Source organism: Peromyscus maniculatus, chromosome 18 (assembly GCF_049852395.1).
Source record: "Peromyscus maniculatus bairdii isolate BWxNUB_F1_BW_parent chromosome 18, HU_Pman_BW_mat_3.1, whole genome shotgun sequence".
Taxonomy (NCBI): Eukaryota; Metazoa; Chordata; class Mammalia; order Rodentia; family Cricetidae; genus Peromyscus; species Peromyscus maniculatus.
The window spans coordinates 16832137-16853409 of record NC_134869.1 but is presented as its reverse complement, the minus strand read 5'-3'; positions in this window follow the sequence as shown (position 1 = coordinate 16853409).

Sequence of the window (21273 nt, the reverse complement as noted above, 5' to 3'; positions counted from 1 at the left end):
GGCCATTTAAGTAGATCAAGCTATACAACTGTATCACTTATGCAGAGGGCCTAGTCCAGTCCCATGGAGGCTCCAAGGCTGTTGATCTAAATTTCATGAGTTCCCACTAGTTTGGTTTGGTTGTCTCTGTAGGTTTTCCCCATCATGATCTTGATGCCCTTGCTCATAGAATCCTTCTTCTCTCTCTCTTCGACTGGACTCCTGGAGCTCGGCTTGTTGCTTAGCTGTGGATCTCTGCATCTGCTTCCATCTGTTACTGGATGAAGGCTCTGTGATGACAGTTAGGGTACTCACTGATATAAGTGCACTAGAAATTGGGGAGAGAAGAGAGTATTAACTGTGAATAAAATTTCCACCCAAAATTCACACAAAAGCATGTTTTAATAGAATACAGTGGCATGGTGAAAAACTGACCCATCAAAACCTACCATTGTGTGAGTTTACCCCCTTATTTCTCATACTTTCAATAAGCCTTTATGGGGCAATAGTCAGACTTTCCTCCTCAGCCTTGCATTCATGTGGCTCTCGAGAGGTCTGGTTTCTGTTTCTCTGCCTCTACAAGTCCTAATCTTAGTCCCTTACCCTCTCTGTGTGTTTAAACTCTAGCCATTTCTGAAGAGCTGCTTCAAATTCCATTTTTTTTTCTTGGTTTTCCCCAGCACCCTGGCTTCCCATTATTTATTCCCTTTATGAAACTTCTGTAGCATCCATACGGCTCTTAATTTCTCTCAGCTAGTATAAATTATTCTTCTGGCCAAATACATATCCCTGCTCCCTAAATCAGCTGGAAGCCCACTCAGAGCTTTGTTCTCTGACATCAGGAAGATTCCTTCACTCACACCATGGAGCTCTTATACTAGGACAAACTGTGATCATGTGATCATCAGCACATCAGAAGCAGCTGAAGTTGACTCTATGACAAGTAGAGTGAGAGCAGCAGGAGCCAAATCTGACATAAGACACAGAAGACAAATGAGGAGTAAATACAACCCTAAAAGGGACCGGGTCTTTCAATAAATATTTATTGGACAAATGCTATGCGTGGAGCCCCGCCTAAGGCATGAAAGGCCCAGCAGAGTGCAGTGTGGACCTGGCTCCAACCTTGTGGAGTCTAAACATTTCAGATGCAGCAAGCAGGCCAGGGGGATTGGGAGACAGGACGCTCAGCCTACAATGAGAGGATATTGTATGCTCTGTTCTTTATGGTTTGGGAATATCTGGGGCACAACAGGCACCCGTATTGCACTTTGCAATAGGGTAGGGGCTAGGAGTAGGGTAAATAAAGGAAGAGAGGAGGGGAATAAAACAGGAAGAAAAGGGACGCAAGAGAGACATAATCTGAGTCTAGATACCTCATCTATACCTACTAATTTATCTTCAAACCATATAAATCCCCTTTTACTAACTACCCAAATATTACTGATGGCATGATTAAAAACTACTAGTCCAACACAATATTTAGTTCGCTTATTCTCAAACAGGTGACTGTTGTTTCTACTACACTCAAGACTCAAGATGTTGAGATGGGGTCATAGATATCCCAAGGACCTCAGAAGACCTGAAATCTGATAGTGGGATTTATTTTCTGATTATTGCAAGGAGATAAATAACTGCATGTGGTTTTATGTTGTGATTCAAAGAGAGAGAGAGAGAGAGAGAGAGAGAGAGAGAGAGAGAGAGAGAGAGAGAGACTTGAACTAAGTAACTCTACTTGCTTCTTTCTCTCAGACTCTGGACCTCACCAGATGAGGGACACTCGCTGAATATTCAAGTCCCCAGGAAGGAAAGACAGGGAAGTAAGTCACTTCCACGTCAACACTCAGCTACCACATCAACAGGGAAAGCTGCATCATGCGCCACACTATTTGTCATTTTAATGCAGTCATAGAAGCACAAGATTACAAAGTTAAATTTATGTAAATCAGGTTTGGGGGATTACAGGCACAGACTGTGGGGGCTGCCTGCACTCCCAGTCTCTCCAACAGAAAAGCAAATGAAGGAATTTTTTTTTTTTTTGCTGTATTTCCTTCAGTCCATTTTGAAGACATAAAGGACTCCATTAGGAGACTTTCTTCCCCCAAAGACTTTAATCTGGAAAAGATGGGGAGGAAAGAGAAGCCTGTGTTCCAAAGAGGCCACCTTGGGAGCCAGCCGAGGAATGTTCCTTCTGGTTCATTGTCTATTCGGCAAGGCTGGTGGTATTTTTGTTCCCAACTGATTAATCTATCAAACCACTAGTGTTTTCCAGGAAGCATAGACAACTCAGGCAACCCTTATGAGAATGATGTCCCTGCATGATGAATCTAACATTCATTTTCATGGATGGCAGCATGACTAATGGCCGTGCCTCACATTCCTATAACAATTTACAGTTTCCAGACCACTTTCACATTCATCATCCCATTTGATTCTCCTGACAACCCTGTGAGGTCTGCAGGGCAGGAATTAGTGTCCTTATATTTCAAATAAGGAAGAGAAGCTCAGGGCTCACAGGAGAAGCTGCCTTCCCAACCTAGTAAGTGGCGAACCCATGGCTCTAGCTCAGACCTTCTGATATTGATTTCAGTGTTCCTCCCATAGGCAATTTCCCCAGATTTGTTCTAAAGAACCATGACCTTGAGTTATGCCAGAAAAACAAAGTCATCCCACATTCTGTGTCCCTTGTGTCATTACCATTGTGTTGCAGTATAGGAAACAGAACCCATTCCCAGTGATGCAAGCAGAAAAGAAAGTTAATATGAGAGACAGCAATGGCAACATTTGTTTTTGTTGTTTTTGTTGTTGTTGTTGTTGTTTTGAAAGAACTGGAGAAGCAGAAGTTAGAGGCTCTCCTGAGCTGTTCTGCTCAAGGGTCCCTCATGATAGCTGCATACAGAAGTCTGGAAGCCACTACCGCTGTCACCCGAAAAAGTTCAAACTGTCTCTAAACAATGGCACCTATCCCCAGCATCAGCAGCGCTGAGGGAGAGAGCCTGTCTCTCAGTTCCGCTTTCCAAATCCCATATGAACCCGAGAGATTGGTAAAATCAGAATTCTCACTCAAAACCTTAGCTGTCAGGGAATCTGGCAAATGTGCTTCAGGAAGAAAGCAAAGGGCTCGCGGGGTCCGAAGAGAAACCAGAGCATAGAAATGTACTTTTGAGATGCAGCGGGGATGAGGCCGACAATCGTCATCTTTTATCGTTCCCCTTTTAAAAATGCATAGCGCTCATTAACATTTTCAGGCTATTAAAAAAAAACCTGCAGTAAAGGAAAACATTAAACTTTAACCTTGCTAAAGTCAGCTTTTCCCAAAATTATCTGGCCATGCAACGCTTTACCCAGCAGCCCCTCATTAAAGCGGCACACACCCTGAGGAGTGTTGTGCTCCAGCAAGCCAGAATAGACGTCATGCGTCATGCACACGTGTGCCCTCACATGTCAATCAGGCAGCCTGGGAACGCAGAATCACCATACATCTGCTGCATGCCTGTGGTGGAATTGGGGCAGCTACCATGCAATGGAGATAGAGTACAGAATCCTTTTTTTCTTGGGATAATTAACATAGCTTAGTAAAACCCCATTTCCATAGGCCCCAGAAATCTAGACCACGAGAATGAATACGCAGTGGCAGAAGCATTAGGTCTAATGACCGCTGTAGAAGAGAAGCCATCATGTGCCACTGAGGTTCAAAATCAGATGATGGAGATCTTTTGAAACAATTTAGTTTTTGGTAAGTGAAAAACTTCCTACAGTCCGCTCCACTTTCCTCTATCCCTATTGGCCCAAATCACAAAGCTGTTCTCCATTGGCACCATAGAGACACTAAGTCTAATACCCAAAGGAGGGTAGATGCAGGCAGAGAAGGCTTTGTGGAGATGTAGAAAGGTAAGATTTAGACTGAGCTGTGAAGACCGGGAGGGACAGCCTCCTGAGATCTGAAGAGAACATTTGTGCTAGTTACATCAGTAAGCATGGTGCAGTTGAAGTGGTGGTGGGTGGGGGCGCTAAGTCAACCAATGAGTACTCAAAATATACTTCATTGCAGTGCAGAAATTTCCAGTAAGACAAAAGGCCTGCTAAAAGGAGAATACTGAGTTCCTGAGTAAGTGAGAGAACAGATGAGGCTGGTCTCCAGTGTGATCTAGAGGATAGAGTGCATCCTTCCCTAAAGCAAAGCATAGGAGAGCCCAGCGGACCCCATTTTATTCCTTAGATATCCCCATATTGGAGCCTCTGGGGTGAATTGTTTCTCTATTCAGACTCAGAGAGTATCATAAAATGTTAAAACACAATTCATATGCATCCAAATTTGGAAACCTTATCTCACACCATTTTTTTTCTTTCCTGTTTTCATATATTGACAAAACCTTACAACTATAGGTTGTTGTTGTTGTTTTTTAATATATTCAGTGAGAAATGAATTTTCAGGAGGACTTTTCAAAATCCCAATGAGCGTTAATTAGAGAACATAAAAATGAAGGGATATTTTAAAAAGGAGCATCCTTACCTAAGGCTATAGGAACTGGCTTTGGGGAACGGAAGAGAAATTGAGATAAATGAAAAACAGCTCGCTGCAATATTTTCATACCATGTTATTAGTTCACTACAATATTTTTATATGATGTTATTAGCATCATTTCCAAAGACATCACCATGGAATATGAAACTACCCACTGTTAATGTTGTCTAGCTGGCTCTGAAACCTAAACCTCTCTGGGAAGGAGACTTTTTCCTAAAGCTACCATGCCATCCACTGGGTTAAAAATGGACAGCTGGACTGGATGTAGCTCGGTTGGTAGGATGCTTGCCTAACGTGTACCAAGCATGATGACACACACATGGAATCCCAGTAGTTGAGAGGTGGAGGCAAGAAGAACGGAAGTTCAAGACTAACCTGGCATTCATGAAACCCTGTCAACAACAACAGGAAATTAATGTTTGTTCTCTGAACATATATTTTCTTCTGAACCAATGTCCAAGAACTAGAGTCCTTGTAATAATCAGAAGTCAAACCCTAACCCTTCAGTCGCTGATAGGATGATCAGGGTACAGAACGCAGATTGCTGGCTCCACGGGCCTGTGTGGAATATAGCAAGAACCAGTGTTACTCAGATGTCAGCTCTTTGGACAGGCTACAGAATGAGAGAGGAAAAAATGCCCATTCTGCTCCAGATAGGGGTACAAAAGATGAAGTGCAAAAGAATAAACTCCAAAACACTTCAGATCTTCCCAACAATAAATGGGCTAATGAACTGGACCGACTATTCTCAAAGGAAGAAACAAATGGCCAGTAAGCATTTTCTATAAGATTTCTCTGATTAACCACCAGAGAAACACAAATTAAAACTATCTTGAGATCCCGTCCCACGTTACCTCAGCCAGAATGTCTAATATCAAGAAAATAAAAAAATGCAGGCAAAAATGTAAGAAAAGAGGAGGCCTTATTCACTGATGGTGGGAGTATAATTAACTATAGCCACTGTGGAAATCACTCTGAAGGTTCCTCAAAGACAAAACTTCCACATGACCCAGCTATACCAATTCTGGGGATATACCCAAAGAACTCTAAATCCTACCATAGAAATACAAATCCACGTATAATGCAGCATTATTCAGAATAGCTAGAAAGTGGGACCAACCTAGATATTCACCAACAGATGAAGGGGTAAAGAAAATGTGTTCCATATACATAATGAAATTTTATCCAGTCATTGCAAGAAAATTATGCAACTGCAAGTTATTATATTAAATTAAACAAGCCAGACTCAGAAAGACAAATATTGAGTGTTTTCTCTCATATATAGATCCTAGATTTTAATTTTTATATGTATATACATGTGTGGGTTGGAGCATAGATCATGAAACTGGAAGATAACCATGAGAGTGGAGAACAGTCTTAAGGAAAGGTCAGAGAGGGAAAAAAAAGAAATGAACAGAATGCAGATACATGATGGGACAAGAGAAGGAAGGTGAGGGGGGAGAAGAGGGACCAGGAGGAAGAGAACAAGGATTAGGAGGCACAAAGGAAGAGGAAGAACATAAACCAAGTGTGCACTGAAATCCATCCAATTTATTTTATTTAATGTAATCTTGACTGTATATTGCATATACTTATTGAAGATAGTTTTTCTTGTATTAGTTATAAGCTTTTTTAATTTTAGACAAAAAGAGAGGAAATGTGGTGGTATTGTGTTCCCCAAAATATTGTGTACTCTAATAAATAAAAACACACATTTGAGCCAAAACTCGAAGAGGGCTGGGTGTTCCAAGAGGAAGCCGCTCCTTGAAAGGGAAGCGAAAGAATCTGACATTCTTCATAACCTAAGATGAAGCTGATGTGAGCAAAGTAGAAAGAGAGATCGGCAGGGGAGTCACGGTGGACAGTCTCAGTTTCATCCCAGGAGTGAGGGAAAGCTGCGTTCTTGAGGACAGTGGATCTGTCTTAGCTAGGGTTGACTATGGCTGGTGAAGAGACACCACGACCTTCATTTCTTTATAATGCTTATAAAGAAAACATTTAATTGAGGATGACTCGCTTACAGTTTCAGAGGTTCAGTCCATGATCATCATGAAGGGGACCATGGCAACGTGCCTGTAGACGTGATTCTGAGAGTACTACATCTTGCAGGCAACTGACTGTCACTTTGAATGAAGCTTGAGAAAAAAAGACCTCAAAGCCCGCCCCCACAGTGACACACTTCCTCCAACAAGACCACAGCAACTCCAACAAGGCCACATCTCCTAATAGTGTCGCTCCCTTTGGGAGCCATTTTCTTTCAAACCGACACAAAGTCTTGGGCAGGACAGCAAATCCTGGATGGCCTAAGCAACACACAATCATGCCTCTAGTGTGTGGCTGAGAAAGTCCATGGTCAAGGCTCCTAAAGTTTGGTTGTGGGGCAGGGGGGCTTCATTGATAAATACACATAGAGAGAGAAGCAGCTCTCTGGCATTCCTTCTTGTTAAGGACTCAGAGTATCAGATGAAGCCCCAACCTTTTGGCATCATTGAATGCAAACTGCTCTCACACAGAGCTTAGTTCCAAGCGCATCTACATGGAAAGTTGGGGCATCCACATATGAATTTTAGGAGGACACAAACATTCTTGCCATGGGACGCCTGCAGAAGAGAAATGACACCATGTAGCCATGTGTGTTCGGTTTTTGTTTTGTTTTGTTGTGTTTTGTTTTCCTGAAGATCATGTTGACCGCTCTGTGGAGGGCACTGCATAAGAACAAAGAGAGCTCACGACACCAGAAAGTGCAGGCACCGAGCACACAGAACCTAGGCCAAGGCGGTGGAGGTGTACAGAGAAAAACACGGAGAGAGAGTCAGTAAAAGTTCTTCAAGCACTTATATACTGTGTAGAGAAAAGAGAATGGATAGTATTTTATTATTAAAAAGAAAAATTGTAGTGGTGGTTCTTCTGTAGGACTCGTAAAAAGAGTATCAGTAAGTCACTTGAGGGGACGACCTGTGGGTCACTCTATGGTGGCACTGCCGAGGTGTCTTGTTTATTAGCCTGCCTTCTTGTGCTGCCATTGTCATCCATAATCACACGAAAGCCCCAAGGTTCCGCTAAGATGGGCAATTAAATACACGAATGTCGCCTGGGGTCTGTATCAGGGTGCTATTGCCGTGTAACACAGAACAACAAAAATCAACAATTTGAAATTACGCCTGTTTAGTTTTGCCCTGTCTAGTGTAGATCAGAAAGCCAGGGGTAGCTCAGCTGAGTCCTTCACGGTGTTGTAAGAGGAAATCATGGAATCTGCTGAACAGGGCTTCTTTCTAGAGCTTGGGGATTTTGTTCAAACTGAGTTGCTGTCACTTAGATGACTGAGGCTCGGGTTATTTTGTTGGCGGCCAGCCGGGAACCGCTTTCATATCCTAGACACTACCTGCAGCCCTCCTTCGAAGGGCTCACTAAGTTAGGTCAGGTATACCCAATAACATCTCCTTTGATTAGCTGAGATAATTAGGGACTTGGGTTAGAGATACAAAGCACTTCCTACCATATGACATTATATAAACACAAGAGGGAGGTCCTAGCTCCAGGTTCCACCCACACTCAACAGGAAGGAGCAATTCAGGGGCAAGGGTTACTGAGGATTATTTTACTCTGTCCACCGCAGAATATCATTGTGTCTTTGGTCCTTGAGTAAAAATTCATGGTTTTGTTTTTGTTTAATCATTTACTTAACTTTATGTTCATTGGCATGAAGATGCCAGATGCCAGGAACCTGGAGTTACAGACAGTTGTGAGCTGCCATGTGGGTTCTGGGAATCGAACCTGGGTCCTCTGGAAAAGCAGCCAGTGTTCTTAACTGCTGAGCTATCTTTCCAGCCCCAAAACTTCATGTTATAATGGTCTTTTGCTATATATTATCTACAATCTCTATTGTAACTGTTAAATACCACAAGGGTCCAAATAAAGTAAAATCACACATATGTACACACACACACACACACACACACACACACACACACACAGTTGGAAGGGTGGCTCAGCTGGCACAGTGCTTGCCATGCAATCATGAGGACCTGAGTTCAATCCCCAGCACCATGAAAAAAGCTCAGCCTGACAGTGCACACTTATAATCCTAGCATGCTGGGAAGGAGGAAACAAGTGTCTCCCTGGGGCTTACAGGATAGCCATCCTAGCCTGCTTACAAACTCTAGTCCAGTGCAAGACCTCGCCTTGAAAACTAGGGTGGACAGTGCCCAAGACTGACATCTGGCCTTTAAATGTACACACACACACACACAAAAAAAAAAAAAAACATGATGACTAAGAAAAGAACATGGACATTGGTCATGCTTATAAGTTGCCAGGTCTCTGGCTGGACTGAGTCTACCAGGTCGATCCCGGTCCTCGGGGGAGACCTTGATCTGGAGGAGGTGGGAATGGGGGGTGGGGTGGGGGGAGGGGGAGGGGGGAGGGGGAGGGGGCGAGAGTGGGAGAACAGGGGAATCTGTGGCTATTATGTTGAACTAAATGATGTTGTAAAATAAATTTACTAAAATAAAAAAAAAAACTTACAAACGTAAAAAAAAAAAAAGTTGCCAGGTCTCTCTGCAAGATCACAGGCTGTTTGAGACTGTTTGGAATTAATAGTTCTTTGGGAATTAATATTCTTCCAACTTGGGATCTTTTCTAGAGATTTCTGCTCTCTACCTTCTGGGTTTTTGTTGTTGTTGTTGCTGGTGGTGGTGGTGATGTGTGTGTGTGTGTGTGTGTGTGTGTGTGTGTGTGTGTGTGTGTGTGTGTGTTTTAATAAAGCACAAAAATACATTCCCCTATGAACTGGAGCAATCCTTGTTTTTAACCACTGCAGGGCAGCAAGCATTCAAGTGTCCATTGATCTCCAAGGAGCACCGAGAATTCTAAGAAGGAGCTTGAGGTAGATAATGGTGGCAAAGAATGTACTAGAGGTTCCAGAAAAGCACTGAAGGAAGGTGACCTTAAATAGGACATGAGAGATGAAGAGCCAGGAGATGTGCTTAGCTGGGCTTCCCCGTTTCCTCCTCATCCTTTCCAAAGGATGTTAAGATTAAACCTAAGTGTCTGTCGTATGAGTAGAGACTACAAAGGAGAATGAACATCTTCCCTCAGCTGGAGATCCTGCCCAGCGTCAACCTCTCTCAGCACCCTGGCATGTGGGGCTTAGGAAATTATACCCCAAAGAGCCATGGCTTTAGCCTGCCTAGAGGCCCTGGGACCTTCCTCCCAAACAAGGTTACTCTGATCTTCCTTGTTTCCCCACCTTCCAGCTAGAGAGTGGCTTTCAGCAAATTCCCCTTATCTACCTGACCAGCCCCATCAACAGAGAAACACAGTTACCCCATCTTCTTACTTACTAAGACAGCATTAGCCAAAAGAAAGAGAGCTGGCCCCTGGTATAGAAGAAACAGTCAAGTCCATCAGCAGACTTCTGTCATGTCCCATTGTCCTCTAGTCCCGTCCCACAGGAAATCATTATGATCCATTGTCTGCCTGCAACCTAACGAGCTTCGTGGGAGATACTGTGACCTTTGAACCCATCCAGCTTCCTTTAAACAAACAAGCGTTTGCTGTTCCCCTTACATGTCCAATTCTCCTCTTCCCCTATAGAAAAAGGAACATGTGCTTTGCTGAACTGTGCCAAGATAATGGGTATTCCCACTCCTGTGCATTCCCCCATGTTGCAATTTTCCCCTTTTACATTAATAAATTCATATAACTTTCCTATTATTTAATCTGTCTTTGTCAGTTCCATTCCAATAAACCTCAGAGAACAACAAGAAAATTTCTCTTCACCTCTATACAGGCTACATCAACTCCACAGGCCCCAGACATCTGTCTGGCATCCTCCTGCCTCTTTGTTAGAAAGAATTTTTCTAGCCTCATCACATATCTACTTCTGGCATGGCTTCCACAACCCTACCTCTAGACATCACTCCTAAGAGAAACGCTGAGCTTTCTATACAACGCTGGGCATCGTAGTCTGTGAGCATTTGCTGAGCACTGTCTGTGGGGCTGCTAGTAATCTAGAAGAGATCAGTTCAAAGCCCTGACCACCAGGAGCTTACACCCTAGAAGGAAGAGTGAAATAAATCCACATAAAAAATAAAACAGAAACCACACATGTACACACACACACACACACACACACACACACACACACACACACACACACAATTTAAACGATGGTAAATACTAGAAACTAAATAAAACCACCTGAAATGAGAGCTAAGAACAGAAGGGAAAATGAGGTGCTTCAGCTGGGTGGTCAGAGGGGGTACCTTCGTGGAAATGACATTTGAAGTGACAGCTGAGAAGGGGGCCAAATGTGGGGAGACCTGGAGAAAAGGAGAGGGCAGATATGGCGGAGCTTTCCAGAGTGGTCTTTGAATATGGTGCCAAGAATCCTGAAACCCTTTCAAAGGCTCTTTCATGGCCTCCTCTTCCAACTCTGGGCGGCTGGACTTTCTCCAGTATCTAACCATGGCAACACAGCGCAGAGGATGAAATCAGGAGACAACAGAAAGCCAAGCATTAAGGAGATCTGCAAAGATGTATAACCACACCACTGTGCTCATCTAGCCCTTTATCTTGTTTTGAAATGATCAAAGGGGGAAAAAACTAGATTTGGATAAAGAAATTTTGTTTCAAGAAAAAACTATTGCAATAAAGAAAATATTTTTATCTAAGGACCTAGAGTAAATCAAAATTCAACAGAAAAGGCCTTTTCTCATACAGTACTTACTTCCTTTACCCATAAGGGAAGAATCCCCAGGGAAAGTTAAAACTGCAGATAGCAACACTCCATATGAAAAAGTTTAATGTGTAAATCAGGTGCATTATAAATTAGGCACAATAACAACTAATCATAAAATAGAATACTTATAATGACATGCTGTAATAAAATTGCCATCATCGCTACTCTTGGGCTCTGAGGACATTATTCAATACAACAAGATGTTGTATTGAATACCAGGACCACAATGCCTCCCTCAACTGTCCTTCTAATGGAGGTGGTTAGATATTAACTGAGAGGCACTGTGTCCTGTGTACACTGGGTAATTCCCTCCCGTTCAGCCAGCACAGGGTGCTATGAGCTTTCATCATTCTATTCAGGACATCTTGCAAAGTGAAACTCATAAATTGTTTCTCTCTGGAACTTTCATTCAGTATTCCTAGACCATGGTTTAAGCTGAGACTGTAAGCAAAACCTCAGACAAAACCACAGTGTGCAGAGCTCCCAGAAGCCATGCCAGGGAAAAGGGGGTGGGCAGATGAGGAAGCAGGTGGCCAAAGCATGATACCTAAATGCAGGATGTTTCTTGGAATGGTTCACTGATTCTCAGAATGACCTATTAAAAGGGGAATGTTCCATACTTTAGGGCTTCAGTATTTGCTCAACTTGGGAGAACGCTGGTTTACAGGCCCAAGGGGAGGAGGGGAGTCTAATCAAGATTTGGTCTACCCAAAGTTCACTGGAAAACAGGTAGGCAATAGTGGGCACTTGGTCAGATAATATCATCTTGTAGATTATTATTTTTAAGTACCTTGATGTAAACTTTATATGATAAATATCAAGAGATAAAACTCCAACACTCCTCGAGGCCCTTGATAGCTTTTAAATAACCCAGAGGGATTCTGAGAGCAAAATATTCATCTGTGCTCAAGACCACCAGAACTGTGCCTCCTAGCATAGTATAGTTAGAGGGCTTAGTGCACATAGAGTTCAATCTTTTTATATGGCAGATGAACTAAGACAGGGTGGCTATCACTGTGCAACCTGCTCGAGGTTTCAGTTAACAAGGGACGTCATGGGCAGGAAGGGGAGAACAAGGAAATCTGTGGCTGTTATGTAGAACTGAATAGTATTGTAAAATAAAATAAATAAAATAAAAAAATAACAAAAAAATATTCAAATGTTGGTCTCCTCATTCTAATCTAATATATTGGACATTTGGGGCTAAATCTCTGTCTTGTAGTTTTTTTTTTTTTTCACAAACTTCAGAGCACCTGACATCATTTGTCCCTTATACTCACATGACACTCACTCTGAATTCTTACTGGATGAGTGGTTACAGCCGAGAAAGGGATGTGGAAGGGAAAGAGGGGGGAGGGGAGGAAAGGTAAGAGAATTTTCATAGGCACACAGCTCTTAAAACGATGTCAGTAGTCCAAAAACACCCATCTGTGTGTGTGGGTGTGGGTGTAGGGGGGGGTGTGGGTGTGTCTTGGCCATTATTTTCAATGCCTGGTGATGCATGAATATGTTGTAAAAAAGAAACTCCAAAAATCTTCTTGGAAGGCTTATTCTGCAGCTTGAGAGATCCAGAGAAAGGTTCACAGACACAACATGACTTGCCACCATCCTGATGACCAGCCTGCTGTTGGCCACAGCAAGAAGTCACCAGTGTACCACTCTGTCCCTCCACACATCCTGTGGTTTTACAGACTCCCGAGTCCTCTGGTGATTCAAGTGGACAAGAGGAGAAAAGAATGGCAGATCATCTACACAGACAAGTGGTCCAGTTAGGATGTGATGCAACAGAGTTCCTCAGAGAAGCAGAGGTCAAGAAAACAGATGGCGATTCCTGCAATGGTCTGCTTTTTAAAAGCAGGAGATGCAAGACAGGTTATTAATTTTTCTTTTAAAAGAAACAAGAGCTAGGCAATACCTAGGCAAATCATAATTTCTTAATAAAAGAAGTGCTTGCTTAGGTTAAGGACATACTCTTGCGAAGAGTTTTATTTGGTTTTTGTTCTGTAGTCCCAGGAAGATGTAGAAATTAGAATGCCAAGGTGGGAGACTGTGGGTACAGTAACACCAGCTTGACTCCCGTTGTTGACTACTTCATGACAACTAATGATGGCTTTCAGGGCACTTCCATGGTGTGTAGAGGTGATCCAGTGGCCACTCATTTCCCTTGGTCAATTCTATGCTGGCTAAATTTGGCCAGAGATCAATTAATCCTGCTCAAGATTCTCGGAAGCTCTGCATGTATCCCACGCTCTCTCGCTCTCTCATTTCTCTACTGTCATCATCCACCTCACATAGAATTCCAAATGTTGTCTCAGATCCATCCATTTGCTCTAAACGCTATCATCATTTAGGATCGAAACTGCTGTTGTAACTCATGGTCTCAGTTAGACGACATCCAGGAAAACAAAGGGCACGTTCTGCATACATGAATATGATAGAGTCCTTTCTACAAGGTATAGGAAGAGTTCAAGGCCAGTCAAGGGTGGACCATGCAAACTAGAAATTAGTATGGTCAGGGAACTGCCTGTCAACTCAGAGACTTGCTGCTGGAGGTCAAGAACTGGGCAAGCCAAGCACAACAGTGGAGCATGGAGAAGATCTGGGACCTTGGACAGTGGCACTGTCAGGTGGTTCTATCCAGCGAACCAACAGCTGATGATGCCTCCCTAAGCAAGGAGAGGTGGGGAGTAAAACCAAGCTTCCTCATCCCTCACACCTTCCAGTCTCCCTCCATAGCCTTCCAATGCTTCAACCTACACGACAGCAATCTCACCGGGTTGGTGGGGAAACACCTTGTTTGGCATGAGGATGATGGAGAATAAATGAGAGGGTTTCTTAGTTACTTTTCTGTTGCTGAGATAAGTTACTATGACCAAGGCAACTGACAGAAAGAATTTATTTGGGGTTTACAGTTTCAGAGGGTTTAGAGTTCATGACCATCATGACTGGAAGCACAACAGTAGGGAAGCAAGCATCTCACTGGAGAAGTAGCTGAGAGCTTACATCTTGGGATACAACCAGAAGGATGTGAGGAAGAGACCCAGAATAAGGGACTTTTTTGAAACCTCAAAAGCCATCCCCAGAAACACATCTCCTCCAACAAGGCCACAGCTCCTAACAGTTCCCAAATTATGTATTCAGACATATGAGGTTATGGACCTATTCTTATTCCAATGGCCACCGAGAGGGAAGAGAAAAATTACCCACTCTCTCATCAGTTCCGTGGACATTTCCTCCCAACAGGTTCCCTGGTCTTTTTCATTCCATCCTTCCCTGTGCTGCTCGAGGTTCCTTTAAACTGGTTTTCTCACCGCCCCCCACCCCTTCCATCCTTCAGCAGCTGTCTGTTGCTTCGGAGGTAAAAACTTAAGTTCCCTGTCATGGCTTCCAGGGCCTTGTGTGGTCGTTCATGCTTTTGTCGATCTTCCCAGCTTATTTCAAATCGCTCCCTCTCAATCACCAAGCTCTATCCCAAGAGCTACCTTCCACTCCCTACAATGTGCCAACTGTAGGGCCTTCACACCTGTCCTTCCATCTGTCTGGAAAGATCTGTTCCCCTTGCTTTCACTAAATACTCCTCATCCCACAGGTTTTGGCTTAAATGTTATTTCTGGGAGAGGTTTTCCTAAACCTTCCCCCATTTCAATTAGATGCAACTTTTGTGATCTTAATCACTCCCTGTACTTTCTCTCACAGCACCGAACACAATTTATAGGCATATATTTGCTTATGTCTATTTTTTTTCTGTAACATCTGCTCTCCACCTGTCTGGAAACTTGACAATGATAGGCATCTTGCTGCGCCTTCTCACTGGGGTACCCACTACATCTAGCACCATACCTGTTAAAGAACAGTATGGAGAATGCAGAGGTCTGATTGAGCAAAACTACATTTATTCCTATGCTTTTCCAAAGTTCAGCCAGCCTCCCTTCTGCCCCTTCACTTAGCAACGCAGAAATAACCATCTTTGAATAAAGTCTTCTCCATGGTAAATACATTTGCAAACCTGTATTGCTAAATTGAGTTTCCCAGATGCATTTTTTTTCACTGCTGTGTTTAGAAGGACAAAAAGTTCATTGTGTCCCTTGGAAAATAATGATTGCAGAGAAAACAGGAGCATTCTGAAGCTGCCGGGGGTACCTTTCCGTAACATGTGACAAAGCCTCTTTTTTTCATTTCCCGTCAACACTGTAGCATGTCCTTATTTTGTGTGTGTGTGACTATGATGCTGTCATGCTTTGTAATGTTCATTTAGCAACACAAGGCTATCACAGTACGTTTCTATTACTCACAAAAGACTGTACCATTCTCTCCGGATGTGAGGCACAGTGTTCTAAGAAGGCCTTTTAAGGAGGTTTTGTTTTTCACATAGGAAAGGCTACCAGTATAACACAGTCAAGGACACGTTCATGGTTGTAACCATGGCCCCTCCTAGTGGCAGAACACAAGCAATGACTCCAAATCCCACTTCATATTTCCTCTCTAACCTTCACCAGGAAACCCACTCAGAGGCACAATACCCAGGCAACCTTTGTCTGATATTTCAGCCATGGCTTTGACACATTTCTCATTGGTTCCTTACCACATCACCCAAAGCCTTTTCTTAGTGGGGCGGCCCTCAAGTCTTTAATTCCGGCTCATTATTTCCCTTCTTACTGAGCTAAGTGTGTTTATTAATAACAGCAACAAAAAAATTAAGTATGGTGTGCACACTAATCTAAAATTTTGAGTTGGCAATTAGTTGGAGCGAAATGCAATTAGATGTTTTCCTTCAAGTCCTAATTTACATGCTGGAAAACATGGGCAGCCTTTGCAAGTAATTGCAAAACTAAGCCCTGCTTTCTGTGTTTGCGTACAAATACAAAGCTCCCCCAGCACACCTGCCTTTGCCTAAATAAAATAGAATCCCAGGGGGCTTCTTGCTTTATGATCACTTAGATATACAGCAGAGAGGGAACTTAGCAGCCTGTAGGTGAAAATGTGTTTGCTCTCTGCTGCTGAAACTTGGCATTAATTGGCATTGACTTTACCCATGGAGAGCTGGGGTGCATAAATGAAGTCTGACAGGATTTCCGGGTAGCCCCATGAGGTGAATTAAGGCTCTTCAACGTTCCAGCACCCCTTTTCGTGCACTCAAAGCAATAGCTAATGCAATCCAATCCATTAAGCACTTCATGAACATCTATCCTGTGCAACCCTGCTAGGAGCCCCAGAGGGAACAAATGGAGTGAGATACTGTTGACATCTTCAAGAGGTTACAGTCTAGCAGAGGAGATAAGGGTACCTACCACAAATGCCACCATGAGATAGGCCTCCCTGGAGACAGAGCATGCCAAGGGTGAGCGGTAACACCTCCTATACCATGCCTCCTGATACAGGGTGAGAAGTGAGGGTATTGTGGCCACCACAAGAGCACTCCAATGGAGAATGAAGTTTCAGCTCAGAGTTCCACCAAGCAGCAACTCCTGTGACGTGGAGACATGAAGAAGGGACCTCCTGTCTCTGCAGAAGAAGGTAAATTGGAGTGATCTGGCAACGAATGAAAGGTCAAGAATTTGGTGATAAATGCAAGATCAAGACTATCAGGGGCATGCCAAAAAGAAGCTAATGCAACTTGCAAGAGCTAATGCAACTTGCATGATACAAAGAAGAAAGGGAAAAACGATAGCCCAGAACAGAAATGTTGGCCACACTGATAAGCATTTTATCAGTTCCTTGGAGGAGGACAATAGCAGAATTCCCATATGTAATAGATAGCTCTTTATATATAAATACATTTACCTGCTGACTCAACACAGTTCTCATATGACCTGGGCTCGGTTATTATTTGTGCCTCAGATCATCTACAAAGATAAGTTTAGGTGGCTAATATTTTTATTATCTTTATAAGGACTCAAGACAAAAGAACCCATCTTAGATATTATACACACACAAACCTAAGCCGGAGACTTAGATTTGACTGGCTGCAACGGTCCAGACAGCTTGCAAAATGGCACGGGCAGCCCGCTTCACCAAGTGCTGCTAAGTGCCTGAGACTTTGTTACATGCCTGAGGTTGCTGCAGATTACAAAAATGCAGTGTGCCAGTCAAGATTCAAAACAAAGAAGGAGCTGTAGCCAGAGAGAGCAGGGAGAGCCTTTGGAGAGGGAGCCCCACTTGAAAGATGGATGGGAGAGATGAAGAGATGCGTTTCCTGGCATGGGAGCACAGTTTGCCCTGAGCTCTCTGGAAGTAGAAAAAGTGCCGGCTGCACACTTTGCAGAGGGGAAGAAAACAGAGAGATGCTTTGCCATTTATGTTCTCGGCTTTTATGCCCTTGCCCTTTCTGCATATGGGCAACTCTCAGAGGAAGAAAGATAGCCGCGTTTCTCTTTCCCTGTGACAGGTAATGAGACTCTACATGCAGCCAGCTTGGTGGTAGGTAGACACTCCACCTGCATAGGGTTATGGGTTATGAAAGGATCTTAAAGAGGACGTTCACCATCTTTAAAAACAAAACAGCTTTGCATCCCTATACTCAGTTTACTGTAAAAGTCCCCGAGAGGAGAAAAATGTAGTACTTGTGACTGGTGGTTGTGGGTTTGTAAAGAGGCCACAAGATGACCCCACTGCTCATGTAGGTGACATCACATGTCTGGCCAGCTTGTCTAAGGAAGAAACTAGAGCCATCATGGGGGATGTCAGGACTCAAACAGGGGCAAAGTTTAAGTCCAACTTCGAGTTAGGAAGTAAGCACAGAGGGAAAGTTCCAGAAGGCTAGCGGTGAAAATGACCAGTCTAACCAGCTTTGTGCTTCTAGGAAACAGTTTAGGTGCAGAGGCAGCCCTAAGTGCCTGAGTGAAAATCAGGTAAATTCAGTCATCTCCAGGAGACACAGACTTCCCCATAGTACCCACCACCAAGACATTGAGACGCCTTAAAATTGTTCTGTGTCGCTTGTAGACATCCCAGATGTCAGTGGGAACTTTCTCATCTTCTATGAGAAAGCAAACTATGGACTGCTAAGCAATTAGTTATTTACATTATTTTTTAAAATAACTTAAATAAGAATTATCAGGATCAACATGGAGTCACCTTTCTCAAACCCTAACCAAAATAAATAAAACCATTGGGTTATGATGGGGGAACTTATTCCTGTGTGGTCATGAGAACTATTCTCAGAAGACTACCAAAAATCACATCATTGAACAAAGGCTGCCACCACAATCTTACACACACACACACACACACACACACACACACACACACACTTTGAGCATCTGCCCAGCACTTTTCAATCTTAAACAGATAACACACTTCTTTTTCAAGATACTTTGTGTCATCCTTCCCACCATGCCTTTAAATTCTTCCCCTTCCCTCCACTTCAAACTGCACTCATGGTTTACTAGGGCCCTCATATTCCCATTGCCATGCTCTGTTATTCTCAAATAAATGATCTCTCTGATTGTTTCTTGGGTTGTCAGAAGGCAATGCCTGCTGGGGTGTGGGGGAGAGAGAGGGAGGGCTACTCCAGAAGAAGTAAAAGGAATGAAGGACCCCTGCCTAGTGCCATCACAGGATGGACTTTTCTGAACAAGAGTAACCTGACCAAGGGGGGGTGGGGGAACCACGTTTTGTGGGAGAGGGAATATAGGTTGGTTAAAAGAGAGAAAGAGAGAGGTTACTCTTCCAAAGGGAGCATCAGTAAATGGAAAGGGGAGTGGGGGGCTGTCAACTGCAGTCCCACACTCGGCAGGAGACGTGAGGAGGGAGCACAAATGATTAGGAATGTTTTGAGCTAACTGACTCTCCCAGGTGAGGTTAAGCTTGGCAGGAAGACCCCTGGCAGACTATCTGTGCCGCTTTGATCTGCGCACAGTGAGCAGCTGGCCTCCTGACCTTTATCAAAAGCACCTGTGAGTGGATGAAAAGATAAAATGGAAGACGGCGGTTAAGAAGTGTCTGGGTGTCTGTGGCTAATTGCATTAAGCCTCCCTGATCTGTCTGTGTATTGTGAGGGGTCCATTTTTGCTTTGTATATGAGCCTCCCAGACACAGACCAGAGATGGGGGAGCCCCCCCACACCCTCTTCATCAGTGGTCTGGAGATTTACTTACTTCCAGATATCAACTGTACTGTTAACACTGGGTTGGTGCTCTCTGGCTATCCTAATAGGATGATCTCCTAGTTTGTTTAAAATTAATTCAAGTCAACAATCGGATGAGAAATTGCAGGAGCCTGAAGCAGTGAAGTGATTCTTGAATTTTAAAATAAAGGCAATTCCAAGAGAAAAAAAATGCAGAAGTTAAAATCCACAGGGCTCGATTACTCATTGGGTCGGGATGGGGACTTGGAGCTGTAAATACAGTGACTTAAGGTGGGAAGTAGCTTGTAGAGTTCAAGGTGCCTGGCAGACACCACAGTGTCTTGCCCTTTGATTCCCGTCTCCTGTGGAAGCTCTCTGTAGTTTTAGTCTACTCTCACAGGAAACCGCTCACCTTCGGGCTGGGACTCAGGAATCCCAGTGCTTTGTATATTATGAGTCTGCCATCTGAAAAGAGAGGTGTGTGGAACTGGGGTAGCCCATTCCCACACAAACCATTCAGTCAATTTGATCCCAAACTAAACGCAGAACAGTCTAAAGCAGATATTCTCAACCTGTGGGTCTAGACCCCTCTGGGGTCCCACATGACCAAGGAGATACTCTATAAGAAGAGAAGAGTCGGGGGCCACTAGCTTCTCAATGTTCAAGGAAGAAACACTGAGGCGGACGAGCATAGAAATCCACAGAGCAAAGAGGGGAACCAAGATTCGGAATCAAGAAATTGTTTCTTAAGAGATCGCCGGGCATGGAGCCAGGACATGAGTTCCGGGACAGCCAGGGCTACACAGAGGAACCTTGTCTCAAAAAACAAGAAAGAATTAAAAAGATCGATCCAGCCGGGTGTTGGTGGTGCACGCCTTTAATCCCAACACTCAGGAGGCAGAGCCAGATGGATCTCTATAAGTTCGAGGCCAGCCTGGTCTACAGAGTGAGATCCCAGGACAGGCTCCAAAACTACACAGAGAAGCCCTGTCTCGAATAAAAAAAAAAAAAAATCGATCCAGAGAGAGTGTGAATTGAGGTCTCTATCGGATCCCTCCCCCTCGGAGCTCAGAGAACCCGGGAGAAGAGAGGAGGGAAGATTGTAGGAGTCAGAGGAGATGGAGGACACCAGGAGAACATGGCTCATCAACTAAGCAGGGCTCCGATTGGCTCACACAGAGTGAAGTGGCAAGCGTGGCCCGCGTGGGTCTGCATCAAGTCCTCCGTGTACATGTCATGGCTGTTAGCTTGGCGTTCTTGTGGGACTCCTGACGGGGGAACTGGGTGTGTCTCTGACTCTATTGCCTGCTCTTGAGATTATTTAATGCCCTTTGGGTTGCCTGGTTCAGCCTTGCTATGAGGGCTTCTGCCTTCTCTTATTGTACCTTGTTTTGTCCTGCTTGGCTGTCGTCTGTTGTTGCCCTGCTCTCTTCTGAAAAGAAAACAGAGGGGTCTGGGGAAGTGGGGAGAACCCGGGGGGTGGGATAGAAGGGGTGGAGGAAGGGGAAACTAATCAGGATGTATTATATAAGAGAAGAGTCTGTTTTCAATAAAAAATAATGAAATTAAAAAGAGAGGCAGATCCAGCGTCACTGAGGCTAGGTGGTCAACAGTAACACAGTTCATTCTAACAAAAAAGTTTTCATACTCCTGTGTAACAGGGTTTGGTTACTGGGAGCAATAGAGTTTCTAAAATTTCTGGGTACCATGAAGAGCTATCGGCATCTGAAAGAAGGAGGGTGAACAGGGCTGGGTTCCACAAACATATGTCCTGTCTCTGGCTCTCTGTGGCCACTGTGATGTCTTGTAGTTCCTCTGGATGTCAACCAATAAGTCTCTGTATACACCGGTTACACTGTAGTCATGGTAACAGTGAGTGATGGTCTACAAGTATCCACCGCATGTTATCTGTGTGCTCAATCCCTGTCTCTTCATTCTATCCATTTCGGTTCTGTTAAAGAAATT